Genomic DNA, 22,889 nt, shown 5'->3' with positions numbered 1-22,889 from the left:
TCATCTGTGCACCGTTGGCAATGTTCTCTTCGCACCTGGAAGGAGGATTGCGTTGGTGTTCGCTATAGTACATGAAAATTTCTTGAAGATACTAGGTATTGCAACATTACTGAATATTTAATACTCAACATTGCAAAAAAGCTTATGGAAAATAATTTCTGGACTTTTACGTGCTGAAACCACTATCTGATATTGAGGTACGCCGTAAAGGAGGACTCGACCCTCTGGGTTTCCGTAGGGTGCACCCAATGCACCGTAAAGGGCGTTTTTGCATTTCGCCCCCATCGCTATACGGCGGCCGTGTCCGGAATTTGTTCTCGCTACCTCGTGCTCAGCAGCGCAACGAAAAAGCCACTAGGCAACCACGGCGGGTGAAAAAAAAATGCCTGTTAAGATATACTATAGTCGGGTACAACTTTAGACAAAAGGGGGCGTTTAATCCTCCGAGGCGGATGCACACGAGCATCCACCAATGGGCGCGCACTCTGGACTGACGTAATGAGCCGGACGGCTGGTGACCGCGCCGACGGACAAGATGGCCGCCCGCGCTTCAAACTGGGCCAAGTCGCGTCAGCTGTGTGCGTCAGCCCCTCGTCAGAGTGAATTCCTGAACTGTTTGTGATGGTCTATCATGCCGAAAATATTGCTGCGAGCTTACAACGCACCATTTGTGCCGCGTGCGTTTATTCTGAGCCGCGACCCGGCGAAGAAAACTTGCAGCGAGCATCGCTGACGCTGCGCTACGCTTTACCTGAAAACAGGATCCCGCGGTGACACGCCGCAAGAAACACACATCCTGCATGTTTGTTCCATGTTTTATTTCGCTCCCGAGTGAAGTTACGATGAGGAAAGTTTGCCAAAGTCTGGTGCCTACTGTTAGCGACGGCTGCGTTCGTGTACTGTGTCGCTGCGTTTTTCGTTGGATGGGGTGAAGTGATGGAGCGAAACCATTCTCAGCAGAAATGAAAAAAGCGTGCGCGTATTAAACAAACCTACGAGTGTCTCCACAGAAAATATTTTCGAAAGAAGCCTCCAACGCAAAGATTTGTGGCCGTCAACTTAGCGTGAACGATTGTTGTCAGCAGTGAGATAGCCGAGCGCCTAGGGGCGGGGTTCGAGCGTTCTGTAGCACCGTCGATTGGTTGCTGTCCACCAGCGCTCACAGCACGCGCGAGCTGTAAAATGCGTACTGTGACGTGCTGTGACACAATCACGCATAAGGTGTGTTGCCAGCGCTCGATATGCTTTCCCACAACACAGCTCCGCGCTGCTTTTTTGATTCTCGTGATATGTTGAAATTAAGAATTGCTAAGAGAGTGTTAAGAGAATCGTAAAAAAAGAAAAAGAAATAAACATGCGAGAAGGTTGGCACAGCAACTTGTGAACCCGCTTCCTAATATCTCTACCTGCTTCGGTTCGTAAATGTATCTGTGTATGTTTTCTTGCGTTTGTCTATTTTTTTTAATTTCCCACATGTCTTCATATTTGAGATTTTCTTAGTTTCCGCGTTTGTGTGTGAATGTGTGCCTGCTCCCATGCGTGTTTGCGCTTACTCTTATTTCTGTCCTTTTATTTTATATTAGCATTTGTTCTTGCTAATTTTCTTCCAGCAAAGTCTTTTTACACATTTTCATTAACCCATCTCATTCAAAGCACAAACTCCTGTAAACTGCAGAGCTGGCTTCTTCCATTTCATTAAAGCCTTTCTCACTAGTCTACTTCGTCTTTTCAATCTGCCTACTCGCTGTCTTTTCTGTCCTTGCTGCGTGTGTTGTTGCCGCAATGTGATTATTCTACTTGCACAAAACAAATCTTGGTCACATATGAAAACAGAAAGGTTTAAAGATACATATTCTTAAAAGCGTCATGTGGGCTGCAGAGTAACTTTGCCCCTTACCTCTGTTCATGTTTATGCATCAGTGCATGCGGCAGCTCGCCAGAAGAGCACATGAAAGGGCACCATATTGTGAAACAGCACCTTGCTATGGTGTAGCACTTTTCACGCTTCCAGTCTTAGTAAAACAGACGGTTTCACTGCCCATCACATATGCTGGTACAAATTTTTGACATGAATAACATTGTCCAGTGCGGTGCAATTTCCTGCCTAACGCTTTCATCGTTACAAAGACATTTTTCAGTGAATGGAGCCCAGAAAAGCAGTGCATGAGAGCTGTTGCAACTTTCACCACATTTATTACTTCACCAATGCCATTGTCTGAACCTGGCCGTCGCTATGCTGACGCCTTGAGAATGAAAAAATCGCGTCAATAAAACACATCCAACTTTACTCAGCATTTTTACTTAGTAGGAACAATGCTAGCAGAGTTATTCAGGGTGGATAACTGTGCTTAAATTCGTGTTACTTGCCCAGTCAGATAAACAAATAAAACAATGGCTACGGCAAGACTTCGATTTGAAATGCAAACTGCAAATGGTGCCTTTCAAGCATGCCCTCGAATACTACTATTAACAACTTTCCGGATGAGTATTTTGGGCCTCCATAAGCTAATGATGTTCGATAATTGTTATCTTATTCGCATTACTTGCCTGAATCAGATAAGCAAAATAAACACTGCACCACATGAATATGCTTTGGCGTCTTGTGCTTCTCTGTGCGCCTGTCCGTGTCCCTTATTCTGTTGTCCGCATTTTAATTTTTGCGCCTAGAACCATTTCTAAAATGCTTTGGTATGCAAGCTACCAACAGTGGCTGCCAATTTCGCATTGACTACTGCTGTTTCACCAACAATGGCTACGACATGACCGCGCTTTGAATTACTGAATGCTAACGGTCCCTTTCAAACGTGCCCTCGACTACTGCTATTAATAGCTACCTGAATGGGTATTTTGGGCCTCACTAAGCTAATGATGTTTTATAACTGTCCTCTTATTCGCATTACTTGACTGAGCTAGATAACCAAAATAAACAATACAACAACATAATTGTGCTTTGACATTCGAGCTGCTAACAATGGCTCTCAATTTCGCATTGACTACTGCTGTTCCACCTACAATGGCAACGCCCTTTGAAATGCAGACTGCTGAAGGTGCCTTGCAAGCGTGCCCCTGACTGCTGCTATTTCACCTAGGGGCCCATCAAGCTCGACGGTTGTTGCCAAAATGAGTTTTCTGGGCCTCACTAAGCTAACGATGTTTGATAATTGTTCTCTTATTCGCATTACTTGCCCGAGCCGGATAGCCAAAATAATGCAACGACATCATTATGCTTTCGCATGCCAACAGTGGCTGTCAATTTCGCATTGACTGCTGCTGCGTCACCTACAATGGCTGCGCATGACTGCGCTCTGAAATGCAGACTGCTGAAGGTGCCTTGCAAGCGTGTTCCTGACTACTGTTATTTCAGTACAACGCTTCCGTGATAGGAGATCCATACGCTTTGAGAACTCGTTAATTACCTTCTCGACCGTCGATATCTCGTTACTGCGAAAGAAATTTTCTACACATGACATCAGTGCGCACAACGTGAAGCTGTCATACTTCATGCTGCATCTTCTTTTCTCCGCAATTCGTGGGCGCTTTCGCGAGGGCGTCGACAGTTTGCCACCCGAACTGTGCAGCGCATTGACCTCCCACCTCACCTTGAACACTGCTTTCTCTGACACCAAGCATTTCGGCGACAAACTTGGTCGTGTCCTCCACGCTGCATTCAGGCTCCCTGTTACGCGTATACGTGCAGCAGTGGAGGATCATGTTGCGTGAATCGCTATTCAGGATGTGGCCACTATTGTTCTTGTCGAGGCTCCTTGGTGGTCTGGAAATCGAAGCGACACAAGGCTCGTTCGGCAACAAAGGATGGCATTACGATGTCAGCTTGCTGGGCTCCATGGCGGAAAACTCACACGGAATGCCTTGCGCGAACAGGCGAGATTGCAGGCTTCCAAAAAAAGAAAGTGAAAAGGAAAAATTTGTAAAAGCGCAAAATAAAAAAATATAAATTTTATGCTATTCAAAACCAAGAGTATTTGTTTAAAACAATGAATGAAGCACTTTTGTACCTTTCCTGCCTCGACCGTATAATACTCTCGCCCGAGGTTTGTAATGTTTGCGATAAATGCATTGTTTTTTATAAGTGCTTGTCCAATAGCAACTGATCCATTTTAAGCTCGGAAAACGAGTAGCAACTGTGCCGTGTACACGTAAACCAGCGCAAAAGCCATGCAAGGCTATTCTTTCTACTTTGGTCACTTGCAATGAAGCTAAAGAACAGATGACGGGCAGCGTTGTAGAAGGCGTGGGGCTATCTTTCTCTCGAGATCCGGCATGTGCTGTAGCACACGAGAGCTCTACTAAGCCAGTCATAAAGGTACAAGTCTTTATTTATACCGAGAATTCCGCGTTTGAGAACCACAATTTTTTGAACGGGACTTTAATTCGCGGAGGCAATCGGCTGTCGCACTCCGGTCATCTGGGCGGGGCCTCCCCTTTTTTTCATAAGTTGTACCCGACTATAGTTAGTTCCCACTTCGGGAAGAGACTGAAATGTTACTGTTGCGACGGCTTCTTCCTGGCTTTGACGTAAACTTCTATACGCACAAATGTCTCGTTAAGGGAGCCTGGTTCCAGAGCTGGATTCGCTCTTTATGGCGGTACGCAGGTGAAAGTCGGAAGTCGGAAAGAAGCGGGTGAGCAAGCCAAAAAGGTGAAGCGGCGCTGGCCAGCATTATTTAATGAGTCATCACGATCAATGAGTCTGGAGCTCTTGCGAAGAGTCATAGAATGTAGAAGATGCGTCACGTAGGTTTCAATATCTCTATGGGCTGCGATTTGAATCCAGGCGCGCACATTACCTGCAGGCTCATTTGTGCTGTCGACGTGAGGTTCCGTGTAAAGTCCAAGCGCGATAAAATCCGGGCTGCCCGGGCCCTGTACCTTGAAAGCTATCTGCAACGGGAACAATGTTTGAGCGCACGCTGTTCTCGTGGCCTACTGCGCGTTGATGAGAGACGCAGCACGAAGGTCAAATCGCTCGCTGCTGCTTCCGTGCTTCCTGGATCCAGCGTTTCCACAGCGAGTTTCCGCCGTCATCGAATGAGGGTGTTCATGTTTGCTTTTGCGCGCGTCACACCAGGCTCTTTAATTTAGTTAGTACACCCATGTTTACAAGTTTATACGGCCGATAAAGCTACTATCCTTACTTGGAGAAGCATCGATTGCGACAGCAATCGATGCTTCTTTTTTCGGATGAAACTGCGACATTCTTATCAAAACATATCTTCTGAAACATTTGCTGGTAATAATTTCGCAGAGATTAACGCACAGACTTGAGGAGCACAAACATCTCAATATTGATGTTTTGTTCCAGTACTCCTTTCACTGTTAGGGCTGGTCGCCGCGGGCAATGGAGACGCCTAATATACTTGAGATCACTTTATTAAAACATCCTAACATTTTTTTTATTAGCGAAGTTGGTACTTCCTGTCGGCCTTTGACTTAATAGCCGTTAGTAACCTTGTGACAGGTATGCAAGTAGTGCCCTTAATGCAGTGAGAGTATAACTTAATTTGCCAATTACCGGAATTGTCCATAACGCTTATGTTAGTTGCATCAAAATATCTAGTGGGTAAGGTCAATCTAGACCATACTAAATCAATGTAGTCTGGTTCAGTGCTGAGCCTTGCACTTCTTCCGCGGCTGTCTTTTTAAAGAATAAGTATATTTAATTATTATAGCATAATTGCTGCCAACTAACCCTGAGACAATCATTGTATATCTAATAAGATACTTGTAAGCCTTGCGGCTTACCGAACGCCGGAATGTCCAAATCTGAGGCACGTGATCTGAATAGCATTTAAGACTCACAAGCCTCCAGCCGAACCTTCAAAGACTCGTACTGCAAAAACGTCACGACCTTTAAAGTTAAAGTTTATTCTGCCAAGTCAGAAAAACCAGCCTTTCCATATCTCATTTTTATGCATCAGGATTGTGTCTTTGACAATCGTGCGCCCCATGCAGCCGATAGAATTTCCCTTTATTGCGTTAGCAATTACGGACACTCCAGGCGCATTTCTGTCCTCACCGTCGCCGTGATGTTCCATGTAACGTCCTAGGGCAAATACATCATCGTCGCGCTCCGTATGCTCTATGTGCGAGTGGAAGCGTGCCAGGGTGAGCCGACGATGGCGGCTCAATCCTCACTGGCAATAAATGTAATGTTTCTTAACCGACTAATCTCGCGCGCGGAAAGGGGCCTAAGCGGGGAGGGAGCGAGCCGTCTTCCGTCGCGCCCAAGCCACTAGGGGGAGTGGAGAGAAGGGAAGGGAAAGGGGCGAGTTCTGCTCAGGCGGCCGCGCGGGCCTATCTCGAAAGCGTTCTTCGGTCGCTCGCGAGACGCCGGGAGGAGGGGAGGGGTCGTTTTACTCCAGCTGCTGCTGCGAATGGCGAGGACTCACGGGCGCTGCCTTGAATCCGAACTGCGATGAGTACGGAGTGCATAGGTGCGCGGAGGACTCAAAGCTTTGCGTACGCTGTATTCTCGAAGCTTAGTTTGCGTTGAAGCGAGAGGCGGCACAAAAGTTAATTCGCTCTTTGCTGCTGCCGCGCTTCCTCACTCCAGCGTTTTGACAGCCAGCTTCCGCGGTCAGTGAGCGAGATGTGTTCATTTTTGATTGTGCGCCCGCTACACCATGTTGGTAATTTAGTTACTGAGCAAAAATTAACAATTTTAAGCGGCAGATAAACATACCATATCATACTTCGCATAGTTGTCCGCTAATTTGCTAGACGAATCGATGCTTCGCCTGCGACTTTTTCAATAGAAAGAACCACAAAGTGAGATTTGTTAAAATATAGTGGCAGCAGCAGGACAGAAAGTCCTTTGTCGGCGCGAGGCTCCTTTTATAGGATAGGTTCAGCAACAAAACTGCATGCGATTTCTAGAGACTATTCTTGGAGACTGCGAATAAGACAGAACTCAGCTGGCGCCGCTACTGCGCCTTATCGAACAACAAGACCAGACGGAAGCGCGCGTGTGCGGCCGCTTGCTGTGCAACACAATGCAACTCAAGCCCTCTGCGCCAGAAAAGACGCTCTCGGCTTTCTTCTTAGGTTGTTGTATGTTAACTTCGAGTGTACGTCGTTCTCTGACATGTGTGTCCTCATAGAAAACGCATCTCGACATACGTAGGGCCGATGCAGCCTGATGCGCAGGTGCACAGAAACTGCTGAAGTGGCCAGTATTTCTGGCCCCAAAAGAGCAGCAACTGGAGAAAACAGATTAAGCGGCAGCAGTTTCAGAGCCTAGGCAGCCAAGACAGAAAGGACAGAAGTCGCGGATGGAATATCTCCTGCATAAAAACGATGACGAAATCGTCACTCTGCGATCGTCCGTGTGTCCGTATTGGTGAGATGCAGATGCGTGTAGGAATTCTCTGTAATTAAGTAATTGTAGGTTGTCGAGAGGCTATATAAGTTGGTGTTTTTTGATGGGATAGCAAAAAGGGGTCTGTTTAGCGCAAAAGGCGGCGTCTGCTTTGTATACTATGCACAAGCCGAAAACGGCACCTAAATTTCCTGTAGCTGCGACGTCGCGTCACCAGCTCGCCTCAACTGAGCATAGTGGCCAAAACGGAACATCTGCTGCTGCGATAGCGTCCCAGTCATTGCATGAGGGTAGAGGGAATCGCCGCGACGGCCAGTCACTATCGCTCTGAGAGAGAGTGTGTGTGATTGTGAAGAGGGAGAGGCACAATTTCCTCTTTACAATCACACTATATCTATCTATCTTTCGCTCTCGGAAGCCTGCGCTATCCGCGCGTTCCTTGTCAACGCATGCTCTCTGTCACCTACGTTCTAACTGCGCCTCGGTAAGGCCAAATCAAAGCGCTCCAAGCCGTTGGCTAAGCGTCTCAACGCGCTCGCTCGCCCTCGAGGAGTTCATAGCTCGAAATCTCGCACAACCGCCGCAGTCACTGCTTTACAAGAAACGAATGGTTACGTTAAATTCTCCGGATACAACACATTTCGATGTAGAAGATGTGAACGTCCCAATACCGCGATCCTAGCACAAAAGCACTTGACCGTTACTTGCTCCCATTTCGGGGGCGTCGACATTGATCTCGACTTCGTAGAAATACTTCCTGAAAAGACCAGGTCGGCTCCTCTTTACATCCTTAACGTTTACAGCAGTACCAGCTCTAAACACCACCGTTTTATTACTGTTTTTGCTCGTGCTAAACAGGAAGCTCGGAGAAACCTGCATCTCATTGCTGGCCATTTTAACACTCCAAATCAGCACTGGGGTCCCACTACATCCACACCTAAAGAACGAGCTTTATGTACCCACATTTAGGATCATCAAACCGCCCTCCACAATAACTTCGATACACCTACCCGCTTAGGAAATAGGTCTACCCTCAGCTCTCGGGTTAACTTAACCAAATGGGAAAACCTTCAAATCAATTTTGGTAGTGGTCACAACGTAATTCAGAGTTACTTTCTCTCACAAGCCTTTCACACTCTACATCCCAAACTTACGGATTGGGACAAAATCCGGAAAACTCGCGCAAATAATGCTCCCAATTCCATACTTGATCTACAGCAATGGATCAGTCAACTCCAAATAGACGTTGACAATCATACTACAACTATGCCACGAGATGCTCTCTTTCAAACAGCTGATGCCAAACTACTACACATGTGGCAAGGAAAGGAATCGCTATTAAATCGGTGGAAAAAACGTCGCCATAACCGCAGTCTTCGCATCCGTGCAGCTAGACTTGATGATGACAGCCAAGCGTATGCGACCCAACTAGTTAATCAACAATAGGGCCAAGTATGTCAGAGCATGCATGGTAATCTCAGTAGTAAAAATACTTGGCAACTGCTGAGACATTTGCTTGATCCCTTGACTTCGCACGCGCAACGCAGTCACTACATAACTAAATGATTGCACAAACACAAGGATAATATTCCCCCATCTTTTTCAGGAGCTTTGCACGATTAAACCTCCCTCCTACCACAACGCACGAGAATTCAGACTATGCAGACAAGGTTATTGAACTTCTCCACGCCCCAATAACAGAGACAGAAGTTCGACATGCCTTAGCTTCCCTTAAAACTACATTTGCTCCGGGTACAGATAATGCAAATAATAAATTACTTCGAAATCTGTACGACAAATCTATCTCTGCCCTCACAGAATACTGCAATCACGGCTTCGATAACAGCTATCTTCCGAAAGCATGGAAAACCGCTAAAGTAATCTTTACTCCCAAACCCAATAAACGGCCTGACATAGCTAATCTTAGACCTATTTCCCTCACGTCATGCTTGGGCAAAACACTCGAACATGTCATGCTTAATCACTTAAATAAATACACGGAAGACAATCAGTTATTCCCGCCAGAGATGACTGACTTTCCCAAGTCGCTCTTTTGGCAGGATGTTATGCTAAGGCTCAAGCATGACCTTCTTACTCCTACATCTGATAAAAATACCCAAGCCATCTTAGGATTCGACTTTCGCGGTGCATTCAACAGCATAGATCATGGATCTATCTTACGTGAATTGAATGTTATTAACTGTGGTAGAAAAATGCGTCACTACATCAACGAATTTCTTGCCAATCGCACAGCTATTAGTCTCAACGGTCAAACTTCTCCCTCAATCACCCTAGGTTGCTTTGGCTATCCTCAGAGATTTGTGCTCTCGCCGTTTCTATTTAACCTAGCTATGAGGTCTATTTCTGGGACGCTGGCACAAATACAGGATCTCTAATATTCTTTATATGCAGACAACATTACCTTATGGATTAAGGGCGGCTCGGATGGCTACATTCAAGATACCTTACAAGAGGCTGCAAATGTAACGGCTACGAGAGCCGGATTCATGAACCTCAAGTGTTCACACGCCAAATCTTAGCGGTTACTTCTATCCGCACCTAAATGCGATACATCCAACATTCAGATTAACATTGACGGGAAGCAAGTTCCCGTAGTGGACAATATCCGTGTACTTGGCATGCACATTCAATTTAACCGACTCAATACGTATACACTTCAAACGGTTACTGCCAGCTTAGGCCACACCACACGGATTATATGAAGGGTTCACAATAAGCACGCAATAAACACAATAAGCAAGGAGCACGAGGCAGTATTGCTAAGACTGGTACAGGCGTTTTCAGTCAGTAAAATCACATTCTCCCTTCCTTATCTCTACTTAACTAGGGCCGAGGAATAGAAAGTTAACTCACTGATGCGCAGACTCTAAAAATTTGCCCTTGAAGTGTCAAGTAGGACCTCCACTGAGAGACTTGGCTACAGGTACCCTGAATAACGTTAGGGAGCTCACAGAAGCCTACCTGACAGCTCAATACCAGCGCTTATCGAACACCCACACTGGTAGGCTCAACCTAAACTCCCTACGCATTACCCCAGTATCTATGCTCGATGAGAAATTCAATATTCCCCACCCGATGCGTCAGCACTTTCATACCCCTCCTCTCCCAAAGAATATGCACCTTGTTCATTACGAAGATGGAAGGCAACAACGAGCTAAAGCCCTGCAGAAAAGTTAAATATTTAACTACAAATACGTGGTCTATGTCGATGCCGCAGAGTTCTGTATGGAGACAAATTCGCCATATCGTTCGTTGACTCCAATGGCAGTGTTGCGACGGAAGCATCCATGATAGCCTCTCCTTCGGAGTAGGCGGAGGTGGCGGAACTCGCCGCAACACTACCAAATTACTCTGTCATTGTAAGTTACTCAAAAACTGACATATATATATATATATATATATATATATATATATATATATATATATATATATATATATGTACACACACACACACAACTTCGGAGCGGGTAGGGTTTGCAGGACAGCCCTAGTCATTCTATCTCATTACCAGCCAGCTCAACTTACGAGTTGAATCTGGACACCTACTCACGTAGGCCTAATCGGCAATGAAGCGGCCCACCTAAGTGATCGAGCTTTCACGAACCGAGCGCAGGCTCGACTAGGGGACGGTTCAGAGGCCAATAATCTCCCTCCAGCATTCACCTCCAAAGACAGATTATACACACACCACGATATTTGAGGGCATTACCGCCTAGGTCACCGAACCCTCCCACCTTCAATGATTCGGTCGTCACGCATACACGAGATACTATGGCGTAAACTACAGACTCGCACTTTTCTATCTTCTGCCCTACGTCACATAATTCACTCGGGAATATACCCTACCTCAGCCTGCAAGGTTTGTCCTTCTAGTAGAGCGGACCTTAACCACGTTATGTTGCAATGCAAGAACCACTCCCCTCCCCCTAACCTTTGTAGAGATTTAAGTAGTAGGGAACTGCGGGAGGTTGCCATGCGCAGCTACAACCCTGAACTTAAGGAAGCTATCTGAGGTGGGCTGAGGTGGTAGAGGAGGCCTACCGTGAGTAGTATAACCTCCCTCGCCTTCTTCTCGCAGACCCTTTCCCTCTAAGATGGGATAAATAAAGTTGTTTCTCTCTCTCTCTCATAATTCGAAGGACCCCTCATTAACGTTCAACATGGGCATTAATGTTTTCGCATTCACAACTTTTGAGAAGTGCTTAGGTGTGCTCGTATTTTTAGAGCGCAGCTCTAAAAGCACTGCACTCTGATTGCTGTAACGCTCCATAGCACAATGTAACCCTTTCCGAAACTATTTAGGCCTTCAGGGTAAACCTGTGCACGACTACGGTATTGGGATGAGCAGTTAATATCCAAGCCGACATGCCGTGTCACGTACGTCATCATCATGGGGAGCATAGCAGAAGGGGACAATACGGAGGACATTGTATTGCAAGCAAACTGGAAATCGAACACAGGCATACCGCGATGAAACCTAGAATAATATGCGCACGCAAGCTTAATAATTTCACGCGTCATGCGCAGCCTGGATTTTGTTTAAGGTGAACTTGCTTGACGGAGAGTTCTGGCGCGTACTCCCGAACGCAGCACCATAACGAATGTCAGGTCAAGTTGTCAGACCGCAAATTTATGAACTAATATTTAGGTAATATGTTGTGAAATTAATCGTAATATTTTTCCTGATGCTTCAGCAAGTTATTTCTCTGTTAACTGCCGTACACGTGGTTCACCATCAGCCTTTACGTAGACGAAAGAAGCCACGCTGAAGAGTCCCCTTTATCATTATGCATGGACGACGCATACTCGTTAACAAAGTATACAAAGTTTTAAGCATTATACTTGATTTAAAAGCAACCTTCATTGCCCATATCAAATGCGTTAAGGGCAAATAGCTAAAAACGACCAACCTTCTTAAGGCCTTGTCGCCCCCAACATGGGGTAGTGAAAGTGCCTAATGAACCGGTATAAAGAGCTTTATACGTGCACATTTAGGCTACGGCGCCATATTCTAACACTCCGAGTTCAATGAACATGCTGGACCCCGTTCACTATTTAGACATTCTCCTCTGGACCAGTGCCTTCCGAACAAGTCTAATACCGAGTATCCATATTGAGTAATGTCCAGTGTCTACATCTGCAGAGGACATATTCCAGTTTTATATATTTTCTCAAAGTACATTCGAGCTCTGAACATCCTTATTACGCAATTGTAACTGATAACTTGTGCCACACTGTTCTACCAACATCGACCAACAGTGAGAGAGTCCTTCCCACTTGTGTTAGGGCACTTAGTAAAGAAATGGGTGTTCTGGAACATCGTCTATTGACTCCAGTGAAGCGCTTACCGCCGTGGCAGTTGCAGCATTCTGACTGAGACAGATCGTTTAGTCAGGTAACTAAACATGTTCCAGAGGCACTTATCAAGGTGCGCTTTCTTGAACTTCAGGCGAAAGACTCATGCCCGGAGTATGCACTGACATATCAAGGTAACGTTCCGGCGTGTCTTGTGCAGCACTCGTACCCTCTTTCTCTGAGTTCCATATTCTGCACCCTGAAATGAGTATGCTTACGACGGAGGCATACGCCTGCAGTTGAACATAAAGATTTACAATATTTACAAGAGAGACAAGGACGCATAAACAAGATGACTGCCGAGACAAATTCATCCTCCACACGTCAAATCATCTTCTGACTAGCGCCACTCACGGTTGCGCCGTAACATAACTCCCGCCTGTAAAGGCGCCGTCTCTGTGCTAACTGTAAATGAGGTAAACTCATGGCAAATTAAGGCATCAGGTAGGAAACAACGTCCGTGGGACAAGAGAGCCCAGCGGAGCGATCTCGTAGTTCACATCGCCAAGATAACGCAATATCGTGTAGGGCTCTGTTAGCTTGACATTGGCTTTTCAGACAAGCCGACGCGGCGACATGGCGTCCATGGGAGTACAACGGAGCCAAGAGAAAACTAACATGCCGATGTCGGCTGTTGTACCGGATCTTAGGCGCGGCCTGAGACTCGGTGAACCGGGAGCCGGCAATCTGGCGTGCCGTGTGAGCCCGGGCGAAGACGTCTTGGGCATATCAGTGGGAGCGTTTGTCGAGGAAAGAAGCAGCATGTCAAAGGGCAAAGAGGAGTGGCTGCCGAACAGAAAGTAAACGGGTGAAAAGCCAGCGGTTTCGTGACGAGACGAATTATAGGCGAATGTAACGAAGAATAACGTGCTGTCCCAATCATTGTCGTCGTCAGAATCATACATAGACAGCATTTCTGTCAACGTACGATTGAGCCGCTCCGTCAGTGATAGGTGGTAGGCGGGGAAAAGATTGTGCTCGGCAGAACAGGAGCGAAGTCGGTCTTCAACTACTCGAGACAAGAAGGTGCGGCCGCGATCATTGAGGAGCTGCCGGCTGCGCCGTGAAGGAGGATGACGTAAAAGAAACTCTGCCACTTCAGTTGCACAGCTTGTGCACAAAGCTCGCGTGATGGCGTACAGGGTGGCGTAATCAGTCCCGACAACGGCCCACTTATTGCCAGAATTTGACGTCGGAAAAGGGCCGAGAAGACCGGGACATACGCGAAAGAATGGTTCTGAGAGCCCATCAATGGGGTGAAGGCGCCCAGCGGGCAGCACAGCAGGTTTTTTGCGGCGCTGACAGAGCGCACAGGCTGCATCGTAGCGGTGCACCGAGCGGTACAGGCACGCTAGGAGAAGCGGCGCCGTACGCGGATGTAAGTACGAGAAAGGTGCAACTGCTCAAGAGCTGACGTCCGGAGATGGTGTGGCACAAAGGGTAAAGATTCCGGTCCTTCAGGGCGTAGGCTGCGACGGTAGAAAACGTCGTGGTGGAGCACGAACATGCGCAGTGTGGGCTGCGAATATCCAGAATTGGTCTCAACAGCCATCTTGTTTATGCATCGTTGTCTGTCTTGTAAATATTGTAAATACGTCTTTATTTGTTACTTCTGCAATGTAACAAATTGGTGAGAGGTTAGAAACAACGCAAGAAACAACAACGGAACTCCGCTGTGGTCGTGACCTCGGACTGGACAACATGACGGACGAAACAGAACCCGGCATGGCCCGGCCAACATCAACGCCTACAATGCCGACGTTCGTGCCGGCTCAGCCGTGGAATCCAGAAACGTTCTGCGGCACCGACCACCTCGACGTGGAAGACCGAATTGCTACGTATGAGCGTATACTTGTCTAAAACAAATGGGGCCCAACGACTATGTTGGCTAACTTGGTCTTCTGCCTACAAGGCACGGCGAAGATGTGCTATGACAACCACGAGGAAGACCTTAACGACTGAGACAACGATGCATAAAGAAGATGGCTGTCACGACCAACTCCACCTCCACACGTCAAACAGTTTTCTGACTAGCACCACTCTTGGTTGTGCCGTAACAATATTAAGAAAACAAAAGTACAACAAGCCACTATGTACACGGACTCAAGTGTCACAAGATCCCTGAGTTCCTTTCATAATAGTACAAATGAACAAAGAATGAATAAAGAAGTATAAATGAATAAAGAACATTTTTTATTCACTCCTGTGTGCAACATACATGTCTAATCAACATGTCATATTATGTTGTGCCCCTGGATACAAAAACATCGAAAGCAATGTGCTTGCTGGCGTAGCTGCCACACTGGTAGCAGTAAAAGACACTAACCACTATATATCTCTCCCTCCCTCTTAAAGAAAACCAGCGCTTTTTAGTGCCTTCTAGTGTGAAGCCAGTGCGTTTTTGATACTCGATGGCACCGGGGAGGCTGGCGCTCGCTGGGAATCACTGGGACACTGGTGAAATTGCTGGATAAGAGCTGGGTCACACTGTACTAGACACTGGTTTCACTGCTGTGACACTGGGGCACACGGATGTGTGTTGTACACGCGCTAATTGTCGCTGGAGTCCACCAGCTCGTACTGGAAACTACGCTGGATGCGTTTGTGCCGCACTGCTTCCAATACGCAAGGAGTATTAAATGCTTGATACAATTCCATCGGCGGATATACTAGTCTTCTGCGCTAAATGACGCTATATATATTGGGGTAATAAATGTCCGTTTCGTGTCGCAGCTTGGAATAAAGGTGCGTGAGCTTCTCTGTGTATGCATGTATATGCGACACTCAAGATCACTTTCGTTTTTTGCATTTCCCTCTTCGCTGTGAGGATAGCTATATTCTTGAACGAAATTACGAAAACGGAGATAAGCCTTATTTTTAGTTCTTATGCAGACGATGACTGTCCCTTGTCTCAGTGTTTTGCATTCGACAAGAAACCAAGCAGTCGTTCAGACGCGTTCGAACGGATCCCAGGAAGCATGCCGCTGACTGATATGATCGCACCGATAAGCTTAGGCGATTCATGCACTCCTACACTCCTTATGCAAAAAAGAAGTGAGGCGTGCAGACAGGACACAAGAGTAGAGAAGTGGACAACACGAACGCCGACTATCAGCTGAAGGGAGCACTGAGGCGAAAAAAGAAGAAGACACAAAACTCATCTGCGCATGCTCAAAAATGGTAACACCACGTGTCAGTCGGGTACACGTGCCGGTCTACGTGAGAGATAACTGTTAAGACAATCTCTTCCTTATGTAAAGTAATCGAAGGCTGACTCACGCACGCACTTCCAACATTAAAGATATGCCATGCCTCTACTATAAGACGCGTATCTTCATTCTTATGCCTGTACAATAACGCGCATTCATCTAACTCTGGCGTGCAGTTACAATCTCGGCAATGTAGCGAAAGATTAGAAGGCGACCCACCATTCAACGACCTTTTATGTTCCATTAGCCTCTGATTGATACACAGTCCCGTTTGCCCTACGTAGAACTGGCCACAGCTAAGGGGAATCTTATGCACCACACCCATACGACAGTCAGTTAACCTGTTGTTCTTATTGTGCTTCACTGGACAAATATCTGTTCGTTTTTTTGCCTTTTACCCGCTCCTTTTTATTCTGTACGGCAGCACATATCTTACCCAGCTTATTGGGAGCAGTGAAAGCAACATTAACATCATATCTACTTGCAACTTTTTTAAGCCTGTGCGACACTGAATGAATATACGGAATAGCCGCTACTCCTTTTTTTGCTACTACTGCTTTCCGTAATCACGTCCGTCCCTCTCGAAACCCACTTCTTTTGGCGCTCAGCCACAGTGGCCACCACTACACTAGAATAACCTGCTTCTAATAGGCGCCGGACCTGCGCATTAAAACTGGCGCTCATTTTGTGCATGCAATATCTGGTGAGGGAAGACTTAAGGCACGACATGGCAATTCCGTTTTTTACTAATTTAGAATGCTTGGATTGAAAGTTTAGCAACGGCTTTGAAGATCTTGGGGAGTACTGCCAACAAACATGGTTTTGTTCGAAGATCAAGGAAATATCAAGAAACTGAATTACGCGTCGCTGAGGAAATTCCTTGGTAAACTTTATTCCTCCCCCATAAAGTTTAAATTGATCACTTACTGAGGTAGCAGTGGAATCGAATTCTTCCCTATTGCAGAAAATCAGGTAATCATCAACGTACCGAAATATCTTGATAACGCTATCACCTAAGGTTTTCTCTAAGCAGTTGTCAACCTTACTCAGGTGAATGTTGCTAAGAATAGGGGCAACCTTTGAGCCAATACAAATGCCCGATTTCTGCAGAAAAACGCCATCTCTCCATCCAATCAGCGTCGACTTCAAGTGCATTGAAAGAATTTCTAGAAAAGCTGCCGTGGAAACACCGCATCTGTCAATAAAAGCAGATTCTTGCACTTGTTCTTTAATGCACTCATTTACGGAATTTAGTAACCCGTCATGCGGCAAGGAATAATACAGGTCTTTGATATCCATACTAAAAGCTGTACAATCACCAGGATTTTCCTCTCTCAAATACTGAACTAGTGCCTGAGAATCACGTAAGCAAAAGGGGTCTGAAAAAACTAGTGAAGCTAAGCAGTTCTGTAGGTAACTGGCGACACAGACCTGCCACGTCCCTTTCTCTGACACTATAGCACGAAAAGGAATTTCTTTTTTATGGGTCTTGGCCGAGAAAAACAGTTCTAAGGCAAGGGATTTAGCTTTCTTGACATTACAGACAAGCCTATGAAGATTATCTCTTGACAAGAGGTCAGCCGCACGTTGCTTAACTACCGGAGGCTTGAGTTTTACTGGCTGTAAATTCTTTTCTATGGCTGAAATCGCTTTTTCTGAAAACATGTCATCTGGCATAATTACGAAATAACTTTCCTTGTCAGATATTACTGGTCTAAGTTTATGCTCCACAAGGTAATCAACTAACGGTCGGACAGGGTCAGGCGTCTTAAAATGAGCATTTGGGTGTTTAATGCTAGCAATGCAATCCGAAATACAGCGTGAGAGTTCTTCTTCCGGGACGAACCTGGTTATGCAGCTCGGTATACTTAAAACGACAACGGGTTTTATGTCCGGCCTAAAACAGTGCTTAGGACCTAAAGCAAGGGTTTTTCTATGGTTATCACTTACAATGGCGTCTCCAAGAACCAGTACGTTATTAGACGGTGAATTATTAGAAAGGTGTTTCCTCTTACTTTGTTGAAGCTCCGGAAGTTTCATCCTCCAGAGGAAGTCCGCGTGTTGCACGGCTAACTTATTCCACTCGGCATAGGGGCGGTTCCAATGGCGACCGTCTCCCAGGGCCGCGCAACGGACCCTTAGACACTCCTGGTAGAACCTAACTTGGTGCCATGATTCAGCCGAAAGAATAGCTCTAATCCTCCTGGCATGCCCAGTTGATGGTTGAAGGAAGCCGCACATCATTTGAACTTCCCATGGGACGACACGATTACGACTAAACCACGACATGGTTCTAGCGCGGAGCATAGATATCGCAATTAAGGAAGCTAACGAAGCAGGATTGTGCAGATAAGTAGGGGAACATGGAAAAGGGCTCAGGGTACTAGAAATGAAGCTTAGAACGACAGAAAGCTGAGCTAGTTGGTAAGGATTCATTATGCAAAAAAGAAGTGAGGCGTGCAGACAGGACACAAGATTAGAGAAGTGGACAACACGAACGCCGACTATCAACTGAAGGGAGCACTGAGGCGAAAAAAGAAGACACAAAACTCATCTGCGCATGCTCAGGAATGGTAACACCACGTGTCAGTCGGGTACACGTGCCGGTCTACGTGAGAGATAACTGTTAAGAAACTTAATCTCTTCCTTATGTAAAGTAATCGAAGGCTGACTCACGCACGCACTTCCACCATTAAAGATATGTCATGCCTCTACCATAAGACGCGTTTCTTCATTCTTATGCCTGAACAATATCGCGCATTCATCTAACTCTGGCGTGCAGTTACTATCTAGTTACACGGCCTATTCTTAGCAACATTTACCTGAGTAAGGTTGACAACTGCTTAGAGAAAGCCTTAGGTGATAGCGTTATCAAGATATTTGGGTACGTTGATGATTACCTGATTTTCTGCAATAGGGAAGAATTCGATTCCTCTGCTACCTCAGTAAGTGATCAATTTAAACTTTATGGGGGAGGATTAAAGTTTATCAAGGAATTTCCTCAGCGACGCGTAATTCAGTTTCTTGACATTTCCTTGATCTTCGAACAAAACCATGTTTGTTGGCAGTACTCCCCAAGATCTTCGAAGCCGTTGCTAAACTTTCAATCCAAGCATTCTAAATTAGTAAAAAACGGAATTGCCATGTCGTGCCTTAAGTCTTCCCTCACCAGATCCTGCATGCACAAAATGAGCGCCAGTTTTAATGCGCAGGTCCGGCGCCTATTAGAAGCAGGTTATCCTAGTGTAGTGGTGGCCACTGTGGCTGAGCGCCTAAAGAAGTCGGTTTCGAGAGGGACGGACGTGATTACAGAAAGCAGCAGTAGCAAAAAAAGAGTAGTGGCTATTCCGTATATTCATTCAGTGTCGCACAGGCTTAAAAAGTTGCAAGTAGATATGATGTTAATGTTGCTTTCACTGCTCCCAATAAGCTGGGTAAGATATGTGCTGCCGTACAGAATAAAAAGGAGCGGGTAAAAGGCAAAAAACGAACAGATTTTTGTCCACTGAAGCACACTCTTGCGTCCTGTCTGCACGCCTCACTTCTTTTTTGGATAATGAATCCTTAGCAACTAGCTCAGCTTTCCGTCGTTTTCCTACATTCCCTAGCGTACTCAAAATAATAGTCAATAGGTTCTGAGGCAGAAAGCCATTTTAGTATTCGCCAAATACCCGCACTGAAATCGTTCGCTTCCACCGAAAGTTAGGCCTCCAATACCCGCCGAGTCAGTCTACACGCTATCGGCCTGTCTGGGATCAGAAATCAACAAGCCTAACGAGGATAAATTACTGTATTCCAGCTTTTCCATCAGTGTTTTTCAAGAGGCGATGTTTTCGGGTCTACAGTGTCAGCACAACAAATGATTAGCGCCGATGGGACACGTTATAGCCATATGTATATGTGCTGTCGCCGAAGGATGCCAGCCGCAATAACCGACGCTTCTCTGACTCAGATACGTGACTAAAAAGACGTGTCGATTGAAACATATTGCTCAAATTAGGAAATGTTGGGTTTTCTTTGCACGAAGAACACAAAACGGCTACCAGCATCGGCAGTAACAGCACGTACAGCGCACTGTGTTGGCGGTTCATTTAAGATCTTTTTTTACAGCGCAGCTCTTAGGCGCTCATTCCTGCTGCGAGTGTCGGTTTCAGCGGCGTAAAGCGAAAAATGAAAGAGCGAACGCGACGCAAGGATGAAAGACGATAGCTGAGAACGGCTGAGACCAATGGTAGCGGCCCCTTCGGTGACGTGCTCGCGGGAAACTGGTGTCATGCGGGCCGCCCGACCCACCCCGACCACTCGATGCGTACTCGTATGTGCTCTCAGCCGGACCGCTCGTTTCGTACTATCGTCTGCTGGAATCAGCTCTCGCTCGCGCTGCCTTGGTTAGTTTGGTTTGCCCTCGTCCGCGCTTTTTTCCATTGCCATGGTCTGCGATTATTTTCTAATCTGATTGTGGTGCAACGCTAATTGCGTAGTACTTTGTGGAAGCCACGCGGCACCAACGATTACACTGGAACCTTCGACGAGTCTTGTATAAAAGCCGCTGCTTGACTAGCAGATCAAATTTTCGACGGTTGGCAACTCTGCTACACGTTTTTTAAATTCTTTGCCTCAATATATCGCCAAATTTTTCGAAAACACGCATACAGCTGCGCTCAAGTTTCCCATTAGGGAGCATAGGAATCATCGGTGAATTTTTCGGAACTTAAAATACCAATCGCGTAATAAAATCAGTGTTGTGGCACTTCCAGGCATACTATTGAATACCGACAAATTTGTCTTTCTGATATAGATGCAAGTTTTAGTTGAGGGGCAATAGCGCAGCTTTGCCTGTGCGAGAAATATGCATATGCGCAATACTGAAACTGTGGCCTTCGTGTTACGTGAAAAAATTATTCACAATTCACGCATCGGCGTGCCGTACTGTTGAAGTACGGGGGTGTGGATCTGTAGGGCAAATGATCGAATCCTACGGAAGGTGTATTATTCCTTAGTTTACTTTTTTTAGTGCATTAAAACGCTTTCTGTTGCTTTCTGTATATAAAAAAGATATATACGGTAGCCAGGCACCGCGCATTTCTCGCTCTAGACCTGCCTTTCGCAACAGTACCCAGCGCTTCCCAGCATGCCGCGCCTGTACAGCTCTCCAGCATCCAGCGTGCGGCACTAGGCTCATAATCCGGCATGGCACTAGATACTGGGTTTTCCGTACTTAAATCCTTTCCTACGGAAACACCTTAGGAACTACTGGCAGCGCTTATGCAAATTTTCTTCTCATGGGGGCCCTGCACAATCCTAAGCCTTCGCCACCCTCATCCACAAACTAACGGCTCCCCCTTTGCTGGCTCACTACGACCTATCTGCTGCTACTGAAATTCACAGAACCGAAGTTTTCTATCACAGAACACGAGTGTCTGGCGATGGTTTTGGCAGTAGGGAAGTTCCGCCCTTACTTATTTGGCCGCCCACTTTTCGTGATCACTGATCACCATGCCCTGTGCTGGCTCTCATCGCTGAAAGACCCGACTGGACAACTGGGTTGTTGGGTGCTCCGGCTACAAGAATCTGCTTTTACTGTTCTATACAAATCTGGCCGTTTACACAAAGGCGCCGACTGTCCATCCTGTCACCCGGTCGACAGACGAAACTATGACACCCACGACGCCAGCGCTTGCGTCCCGGTCATTTCAGATTTGCGTGACATTCTCAATTAACAATGCCGTGATGACTCTTTACGTGTCCTGATCGATCGCGTAACTTCTGTGCATCTTGAACCCGCTGTCAGTGCATTCGCGCTCCGCTACGGCGTTCTGTAGCGGCGCAGTGTTCGCTATGACGGCCCGACACTTTTGCTCGTCTCACCTCGACATCTTCGGGCAGCAGTTCTTGAGCAGCTGCATGACGCACCCACCACCGGCCACCTCGGTGTCTCCCGTAGCTACGACCGTGTACGACGCTGGTTTTACTGACACGGCCTGTATCGCTCCGTGCGCCGCTGCATTGTTACTTGTGCACTCCATCAGCGCCGCTCTATTACCCTCTGGACGTCTCCACCACATCGATGTCCCTGCCAAACCATTCTTTCGCGTCGGCGTCGATCTTCTAGGCCCTTTTATAAGGTCTAAAGCAGGCAACAAGTGGGCCACTGTTGCGACAGGCTATACGACCCGTTAGAACATCCCTCGAGCATTGCCGACATGCTGCCCTACGGACGTTGCAGATTTCCTTCGGTATGATGTCATTCTACGTTACGGAGCGCCGAGGAAGCTGCTCACTGATCGCGGCCGCGCCATCTTGTGCCGCGTTGTCGAAGATCTTCTCCGTTCCTGTTCTGCCGTGCACAAACGATCCACCGCATATCACCTGCAGACCAATGAATTAACTGAGCGGCTCAAACGGACGGTGATGGAGATGCTATCCATTTACGTTTCTCCGGTTCACAGCGACTGGGACGACACATTACCGTACATAACATTTGAATATCACTCGTCCCGTTACGACAGCGTTACTATTTCTTCGTTTTATCTGGTGTTCGGCCGCCACCCAACTTTGCCCTTCGACACACTCCTTCTACCCGCGACCACCATTCCAACCGAGTATGCCCGCGACAACTTCGCCCGGGCTCGCAAAGCTCCCGAGATTGCCCGTTCACAGCTCACTGCCTCACAGGTTGCACAGAAGACGAGGTACGACAGCCGCCACAGGGACGTCAATTTCTCACCTGGATCTTTAGTTCTTCAATTGACACCATGCCGCCGCATCGGATTGTCCGAAAAATTCTCCGGCTCTACACAGGGCCTTACAAGATCCTGGACCAGCTCGGCAATGTGAACTACGATGTATCGTCACTGGACTAGTCATCCTCAGCCCTTGATATTATCCATGTGCTTATGCTGAAGCATTACGTCCCCGCGATGTTGCCTTTTACATAAACACTAACGCCGAGACGGCAGATTTCC

General features: G+C 46.7%; 1 long non-coding RNA gene across 1 annotated transcript in view; it reads right to left on the bottom strand.

Moving 5' to 3' along the window:
* The window catches only part of LOC142571099 (uncharacterized), a 119,760-nt gene extending 97,757 nt beyond the window's left edge, over nt 1-22,003 (bottom strand). The window contains exon 1 of the long non-coding RNA XR_012825752.1: nt 21,793-22,003. This is a non-coding gene — a long non-coding RNA (uncharacterized LOC142571099). The remainder of the gene's footprint in view (nt 1-21,792) is intronic.
* Nucleotides 22,004-22,889: the final 886 nt, after the last annotated feature.

This window comes from Dermacentor variabilis, chromosome 2 (genome assembly GCF_050947875.1).
Source record: "Dermacentor variabilis isolate Ectoservices chromosome 2, ASM5094787v1, whole genome shotgun sequence".
NCBI lineage: Eukaryota > Metazoa > Arthropoda > Arachnida > Ixodida > Ixodidae > Dermacentor > Dermacentor variabilis.
Note: the sequence above shows the minus strand (reverse complement) of the source record. Positions and strands in the feature narration are given on the sequence as shown.